This window comes from Camarhynchus parvulus, chromosome 23, assembly GCF_901933205.1.
Source record: "Camarhynchus parvulus chromosome 23, STF_HiC, whole genome shotgun sequence".
Taxonomy (NCBI): Eukaryota; Metazoa; Chordata; class Aves; order Passeriformes; family Thraupidae; genus Camarhynchus; species Camarhynchus parvulus.
Window position 1 is genome coordinate 5,520,294 of NC_044593.1, and position 7,962 is coordinate 5,528,255.

General features: G+C 53.7%; 1 protein-coding gene across 2 annotated transcripts in view; it reads right to left on the bottom strand.

Moving 5' to 3' along the window:
* HIVEP3 (HIVEP zinc finger 3) overlaps window positions 1-3,435 on the bottom strand; it is a 304,641-nt gene extending 301,206 nt beyond the window's left edge. For both annotated transcript variants that reach the window (XM_030964573.1, XM_030964574.1), the window contains exons 1-2: window positions 3,319-3,435; window positions 2,052-2,161 (exon numbers count right to left, since the gene is read on the bottom strand). The gene's annotated coding sequence lies outside the window, so the exon portion shown is untranslated. The remainder of the gene's footprint in view (window positions 1-2,051; window positions 2,162-3,318) is intronic.
* Between the last annotated feature and the right edge of the window lie 4,527 nt (window positions 3,436-7,962).

Here is a 7,962-nt window from a genome sequence, read left to right on the forward strand (position 1 = left end):
GGAAAACACCAATGTCCATAGGGAAAACACCACCTTCCATAGGGGAAATACCAAATTCCTTAGGGGAAACACCAAATTCCATAGGGGAAATACAAACTTCCATAGGTGAAATGCCGCCTTCCATAGGGAAAACATCTCCATAGGGAAAACACCACCTTCCATAGGAAGAACACCTTCCATCCTCCCCCCCTCTCCAGCACCACTCACTCTGGCTTTCTTCTCATCCCGAAGGTTTCCCTCAGCACAGCGAGTGCTGGGCGTGGGGAGGAGCAGCACATGGCGCTGCCGGGACAGATCCAAGCGCTCCGGCTGAGCCACAGGGGGAGGGAATAAAGCCAGACCCCCCCCCCCCCACCATGTTCTAGTACAGCTTTGCAACCACCAAAAGAGAAATTTTTTAAAAGTAGCATTGGGCAAACTCCGTTACTGGCACGGCGAGAAGTGAATCCTGCAGGAGCAGCAGCTGCCTCGGCACATGGAACACGAGGTTTTGGGTAAAATCCATGTTCTCACATCCCAAAGCCCGAGGCTGGGGCTTTCCAGCAGCCATCAGCAGCTGGATTTGTCTTCTAGAGCAGCAGGGCTGGGGACACGAGGTGCTGCTGGCCCTCACCCAGCCCAAACCAGGAGCAGAGGAAGATTCCCATCCTGCTGCCTCCAGAACACATTTTAATCCTATTTTCCTGCACACACACCCCATATCAAATTCTTAATTAAAAATCATCTGCTTTGGAATGGGGGAGGGATGGACAGAGCAGGCTGCACATTGAGTTTTGGGTACTTTTCCCCTGTCAGGTCAGACATTCCCAAGTTCTCTCTGGAGGAAGCTTCAAGAGGCTGTTTAAATAAAATAAGTATTTTGTTTCACGTGCTGCCCACCCTCAGCTCGCACAACTCATCGGGGGAAACTTTTCTTGCAGATCCTTTCCTGAATGCTCAGGCAAAACCCCTGCAAATATCCTGCGTGCACGGCCAGAACAGAAACATGTAACACTTAAACACGCCGAAATACAAACACAAACTTCCAGACAAAGGGCTAATCCCTGCCCTCGGAGGCTCCCGCAGCCAGAGGAGCTGGATCACCCCAAGGAGGGCTGGATTTGGCCCTTGGAGAGGCCACTGCAGTCCCTACTGCAAGCCCGGGCTTGGGAACACGGCACAAAACCCGGCCAGAGTCGCGGGCAGGTACCGCAAGGGGCTGCGGATGCCTCCACCTGCCTCCGACAGCGGGAAAAATTCGGGCTTCCCAAAGGACAAACCTCGCAGGCTGATCCCCGAATGCCACGGCCAAATAAAACCAAACAGGAGGAGGAAAAAAAACCCCAGCAGCAGCGCTTTGTGCAGGGACCCGGCCACCAGCAAGGACCTCGCTGCTGAAACCAGCCTCGGAATCGCATTTGATTTGTTTAATTTGGGTATTTCTCTCCGCGCTGGGAGCATCGGGGAGCAGCCGCAGGGATGGCAGCGGCGCAGGCCCCGGGCTCGGCTCCGGCGGGGCCCCGGCAGGACGCGGCTGTCCCCGGAGCAACACGTCCCCAGCCCGGGTCCCTCCGCACGCCCCTGCCCGGCTGGCACGTCCCTGTCACACCCCGCGATCGCCTCCCACCGCCCCCAGCGCTGCCTCCCACCAGCCAGCGCCAATTCATCGCCTCCTCCTCCTCCTCCTCCTCCACCTCCTCCTCCTCCTCCCCGCACGGTGGGAGAAAATGAAGTTGCTGTCAAGCGACGATAAATTCATGCGACAGCCAGGGCTAATTAAGCGGCAAAGTAGCTGCGAGCGTGGCGGGGCCGCGGCTCCGGGCTGGGCTCGGTGACAGCGCCGGGCTCGGGGCGCTCGCCCAACGCCGAGGTGGCCGCGGCCACCCCCGGTGGGGACGCGGGGACGCCGAGCTGGCACCTTTGAGGAGGAAAAATGGAATCTGGCCGGCCGGCTGGGCACCCGCAGCCAGCCAGGGAGGGAGGGAAGGAAGGAAGGAAGGGCGAGAAAAAATCCCAAAGATCCACGCAGAGAACAACAGCAAAAAAATAGCGACAAAAGCCCCCGTGCCTACCTTTGCCGGGGGCCAGCGGGCAGATCCCGGAGCGCTTGGGGTCGGTGGCTGTTCCCTTCTTTATGAAATGTTCGGCTCAGCCGGTGCTATTTGCATTCTTTCATTAGCACCTGTTTCAAGTAAGGAAGGAGAAAGCTCATTGCGAGATCAGCTTCCTCTCCGAATAAATTATTAAAAAATTAAAAAAAAAATAGACAGATGCACGCTGCCAAATAATAATAACGCTAATAAAAATCAAAAAAATACCACATGGATATTAAAGCCCAAAGTAGGCAGTTTAATAATGGGAGGTCTTGCAGGTTGTGAGCATGCTCCAGCCGGAACAAATCCTTCCTCTGTTATTCCTCTGAATAAAAATAAACCACGATCAAGAAACCCAAACGGAAGCTTCCTCCTAGAATCCCTGCTGCTGAAAAATATGTAATAAATGCAGCCCGAAGACGCAGACTCTAATCAGCAGCTGTTTTCTGGATCCAAAGCCAGCCAAAGCCTCTCTTGTCTTTTCCCACTATGAGTCGAGGCCTTTTTGAAAAGGGTTTTAACCTTTTAAAGACACAGCGCACCAATTATCACTTCTGGAGGACTGTCACTCACGGCGCAGGGAAATTAATAAAGCGACAGCGGTGGCACAGTCGGAGCACGGGGAGGTGTGGTTTGCCCTCTCAGGCTTGCCTCGGGAATATTATTGTGTGATTATTATTTTTAATCGGACCCCCTCCCCTTCGGGGAAATAATAATAATAATAATAATAATAATAATAAAGTGCGAACTCGCCAGCCGGCTCCGGGATAAATGCAAAGTCATTATAAAAAGGAGCAGCTGCTGGATGCCATTCCCGGAGTTCTGCCGTGGCTCCTTAGTGGGGTTAAATTTGTTGCGAGTGAATTTTTCGGGATTAACAGCTTCCAGCCCGGCCGGAGCTGGGAGAGGGTTAACGCCAGGCACAGAGCGGCTCTGTCAAGTGCTTCCCATCAAACTGAGGACCAGGCTGCGAAGTTTGAACCGAGCAGCTCTGGCACAGCAGCACCGCGTCCTTCCACGGCTGGCATTCTGGGTTTTTACCAAACCCCACCGAACCGCCCCCCCCCAAAAAAAAAGTTCATCCCTCCGCTAAGCAGCGCCGGTGGCCCCGTGTGTGGCACAGCTCCCTGGGGACAGCGCCGAGCCATCAGCTCCGGGGGGGGACAGGACACATCCCCCCAAAGCTGCGCGTCCCCAGGCCCCAGGGCAGCGACCCCCGGCCGTGGTGCCACCGTGCCCGGCCCACCTGGGTGGCGGTGGCATCCTCCTGCTCAGCGCTCGGGGCCATCCCCGGGGTGCTGCGGCTCCTCCGGCCGCGCTCGCCTCCGGCCGGGCTGTGCGCAGCCCCCGGCATGCGAGCCGGCGGCTCTCCCGCCTTCTCCCCCTCCTCCTCCTCCTCCTCCTGCTGAAAATCATCATATTTCATGTGTGGCTGCTCCAGCCCCGCCAATTGGCTGGGCACGGGCGGGCGGAAATGTCAGCGGCAGCGCAGCATCGCTGCCCGCCCGCGGCCGCCCCGAGCCCCCCGGGAGCGCCGGCTCCCCGCGGCTGCGAGTCCTGCCAGGGCGGGGAGAAGGGATTTGGGCGCTCGCCGAGGGTTCTCTGCCCCTCCGGCTGGGCTCCGGAGGGATGGAGCTGGCAGCAGCTTGACCTTGAGGTGCGGCGGCTGCAGGCGAGGAGCGTTTTCCTGCGCCCGGGGGGATCCCGCACATCTGCCGCGCTCCGGGAGCCACTGAGCGGTGCCGGGGCTGCTCGGAGGGGTGAGCCCCGAGAAACGGAGCTTTGCTGGCGTTTCCACCCATTTTCAAGGCGTTTGTTTGCAGCTTGCTCCTTACTTCCAGAGCTTTCTATCAAGATCAGTATTTTCTTTATCTTTTCAATAGATGGGATTTGGAAATAGGGGCTTGCCTGAAGCTCCCCTGGAAGTGTCCAAGGCCAGGCTGGACAAGAATTGGAGCGTCCTGGGACATTGGAAGGTGTCCCTGCCCAAGGGATGGAACAGGATGGGGCTTTAAGTCCCTCCCAGCCCAAACCAGTCTGGGATTCTGTGATTCCACCTCCAGCTCAGGTGGGAAGACAGCCCAGGATTCTCCTCATTCTGATCATTTTCCTTCTCCAAGCAGGTGAGGAAAAAGAAAATAAATCCAAAAAATCCTTTGGAAGCGAAGCAATGGAATGACAGAATGGAATATTCCTGAGGAAAACCTGCAGGCATCCACCTGCCCTGCGAACACCTGCAACTGGAAGGGGAACACATCCAGGGACACTGGAAAATGTTCTCCTGAGGAACAACGGAGCCACTTCTGCCTGCTGGGCTCTCCAGGAGTGAAAGGAACAGGGGGAGCACGACAGCCAAAAGCCAACTTTTATTTCCTGGCTGCTTACACAAGGGTAATAAAAAAAAAAAAATTGCATTGTCACAGAAACTAAAGAGGATTTGAGCGCGGCACTTGTGGCACAAATCAGCTTAGGGAACCTGGAGTTCTCTGCTGATTGGGGGAAAACTCCGTGGGAAACGGGCAACAGATTGGATGGAGGACTGGAAGCTCCAAAGCTTCCTTGTGCGGCCATGGGAGAGCTCAAACCTCGTCAGCAGGTGGATCCTCCTGCAAGGGGAGCCTGGTGGTCACCACTGCCACCATCCCCAGTGTCCCCCAGGTCCAGGCAGTGCTGTGGCACAGCAGAGCCCATCACCACTGTGTGTCACTGTAGGCATTGAAACCGGAGTGGAGAAATGAGGGAATCGGGCTGCTGAGCAAAAACAGCCCCACTGAGCAATAAACAACCCCACTGAGCAAAAAACAACCCCAATGAGCAAAAAACAGCCCCAATGAGCAAAAAACCAACCCAATGAGCAAAAAACCAGCCCCAATGAACAAAAACCAACCCCAATGAGCAAAAAACCAACGTAATGAGCAAAAAACCAACCCAATGAGCAAAAAACAACCCCACTGAGGAAAAAACAGCCCTGATGAGCAAAAACCAACCCCAATGAGCAAAAAACAGCCCCAATGAGCAAAAACCAACCCCAATGAGCAAAAAACAACCCCACTGAGCAAAAACCAACCCCACTGAGCACAAACAACCTCACTGACCAAAAGCAACCCCACTGAGCAAAACCAATCCCACTGATCAAAAAACCTCACTGAGCAAAATCAGTTCCACTGACCAAAAAAAAACCCAGCCCCACTGACCAAAAAATGACCTCACTGACCAAAAAAAAAAAAAACAACCCACTGACCAAAACAAACCCCACTGACCAAAAAACCACCCCACTGAGCAAAGTCAACCCCACTGACCAAATATCAGCCCCAATGAGCAAAAACCAATTCCGCCAATGGCACCCATGGGAGCCCAGATCCCCAGGTGCCACCAGGCTGTGCCACCCAGGCCTTGGTGGCATCTGTGGGCCTCAATTCCCACAGCCACGAGTGACCAAAAGAGCTGTGGGAGTTTGTGGAAGTGTCGCAAGGTGGCACCTAAACCTCTGAATGGCTGCTGGGAAAAGCAGAGTGACCATCAGCCTGGAACTGGGAAACCAGAGTGACCACCAGCCCGTAACTGGGCAGCCAGAGTGACCATCAGCCCGGAACTGGCCAGAGTCACCATCAGCCCGGAACTGGCCAGAGTGACCATCACCCATAGCTGGCCAGAGTGACCATCAGCCCAGAACTGGGAAACCAGAGTGACCATCAGCCCGTAACTGGGCAGTGACCATCACCCATAGCTGGCCAGAGTGACCATCAGCCCATAGCTGGGCAACCAGAATGACCATCATCTCACAGCTGGTCAATCAGAGTTACCATCACCTCATAACTGGGCAACCAGAGTGACCATCAGCCCATAGCTGCACAGCCAGAGTGACCATCAGCTCATAAATGGGGAACCAGAGTGACCATCATCCATACCTGGGCAGAGTGACCATCAGCCCATAACTGGGCAGCCAGAGTGACCATCAGCCCATAACTGGGCAGCCAGAGTGACCATCAGCTCATAAATGGGGAACCAGAATGACCATCAGCTCATAATTGGGCAGAGTGACCATCACCTCATAACTGGGCAGCCAGAATGACCAGCAGCTCATAGCTGGGCAACCAGAGTGACCATCAGCCCATAACTGGGCAGAGTGACCATCACCCATAGCTGGGCAGAGTGACCATCACCCATAGCTGGGCAGAGTGACCATCAGCCCGTAACTGGGCAGAGTGACCATCACCCATAGCTGGGCAGAGTGACCATCAGCCTGTAACTGGCCAGAGTGACCATCAGCCCATAGCTGGGCAGAGTGACCATCACCCATAGCTGGGCAGCCAGAATGACCACCAGCTCATAGCTGGGCAACCAGAGTGACCATCAGCCCATAGCTGGGCAGAGTGACCATCACCCATAGCTGGGCACCCAGAGCTGCTGTGAGCAGGAGCACACAATCTCCAAGCTCCTGCCTGAAATAAATCCACCCCAGCGCCCAGAACCAATCCCAGGAGGTTTCCTTTGGAAATTGGACAATGAGTGGTGGCTCTGCAGCCTCACTGAGCCTCACCACCAGCCAGGAGCTCCTTCAGGGTGCTGATCTGGGGACCTTGTCCCTCCTCATGGAGCCAAGCCCAGATCCTGTTCATCCCCTGTGAAAATTCAGAGGAAAGGCCCAAAATGGGTCTGAGTTCACAGAGCTGAGCTCTGCCAGGTCTGCTCTGTGTTTTTCTCTCCCAGACCATCGCTGTCCTGTCCTGCTCTACGGAAGGGATGGATGGGAGGTGTTGAACAATTCCTCTCCTTCCTGAGGGTCCTTGAAGCTTCCCTCTGACCCCACGCTACTTTAGGAGTTTCTTTCTGGAAAACAAAAAAAAAAAAAAAAACCAAAAAACCAAAAACCAAAAACAAAAAACAGAAAAAAAAACCCCAACCCCCAAAAAAAAACCAAAAAAACCCAAAAACCCCCCAAAAAAAAAAAACCACAAAAAAAACCCCAAACCAAAACAAAACAAAACAAAATAAAACCAACCCCACAGAGTAGAATTTGGGGCACCTGATTCACCCCTGGAAAGAGAAATTAATAAATGCATCCCAAAATCAAGTAGCTAATTAGGGTTTAGTCCTTTTCCACATTTCCCTGGACAGCTCAGCCTGGTTCATTTTGTTTCAGGGTGGCCCAGTCCAACAATGGGAAATAAAAACCACTGAGCAATCAGAGCCCACGTGGCACCAACCTCTCTTTTTTGGTACAACTCTCTGTCCTTTTCCTTTTTCCTGCTATTCCTTCTGGGGCTGGGCACTCTCTGGGACAGCAAACTGCATCCCAGACGTGGGCCTGGGATTCCCATTCCATCATCTGCCCTGATTTTACGATGCAGATCCCTAAGCCCATCTGCACACCCAAACGAACATTTATTATCTGACTGAAGAAGACCAAACCTCTGCAAATATTTGCATTGCGGTTTCTGTGCTCCAAAGTTGCCATCTGACAGCAAAGGATGGGTAAATCACAACAAATTCAAGTTTCAGATTAGGGAACTGGGAGTTTAGGAGAGTTTTTCCTGTTGAATTTTCCCTGAGCCCACAGCCTTTTCAGATCAGACACATTTTTGACCAAAAACTGATATAAATCCCCACAAACTGCCTTTATGGGATAAAGAATGTCCCAGCAGAGCAAGGACAGCCAGAAAAGCTTCGTTGCAGAAATGCATGTAAAGCTGTGTTGCAAATATTGCACTGCACTATTTGGCCCCTCAGATCTGTCCCCCGGTGACACTCAGGGACAGAGCATTAAGTCCCCAACCTCCCTATGGCCATGGCTGCTGGGGTTATTGATTGATCCCTCATCTCCAGTGGGATCATTGATCCCTCATCTCCAGGGTGTTCATTGATCCCTTATCTCCAGTGGGATCATTGA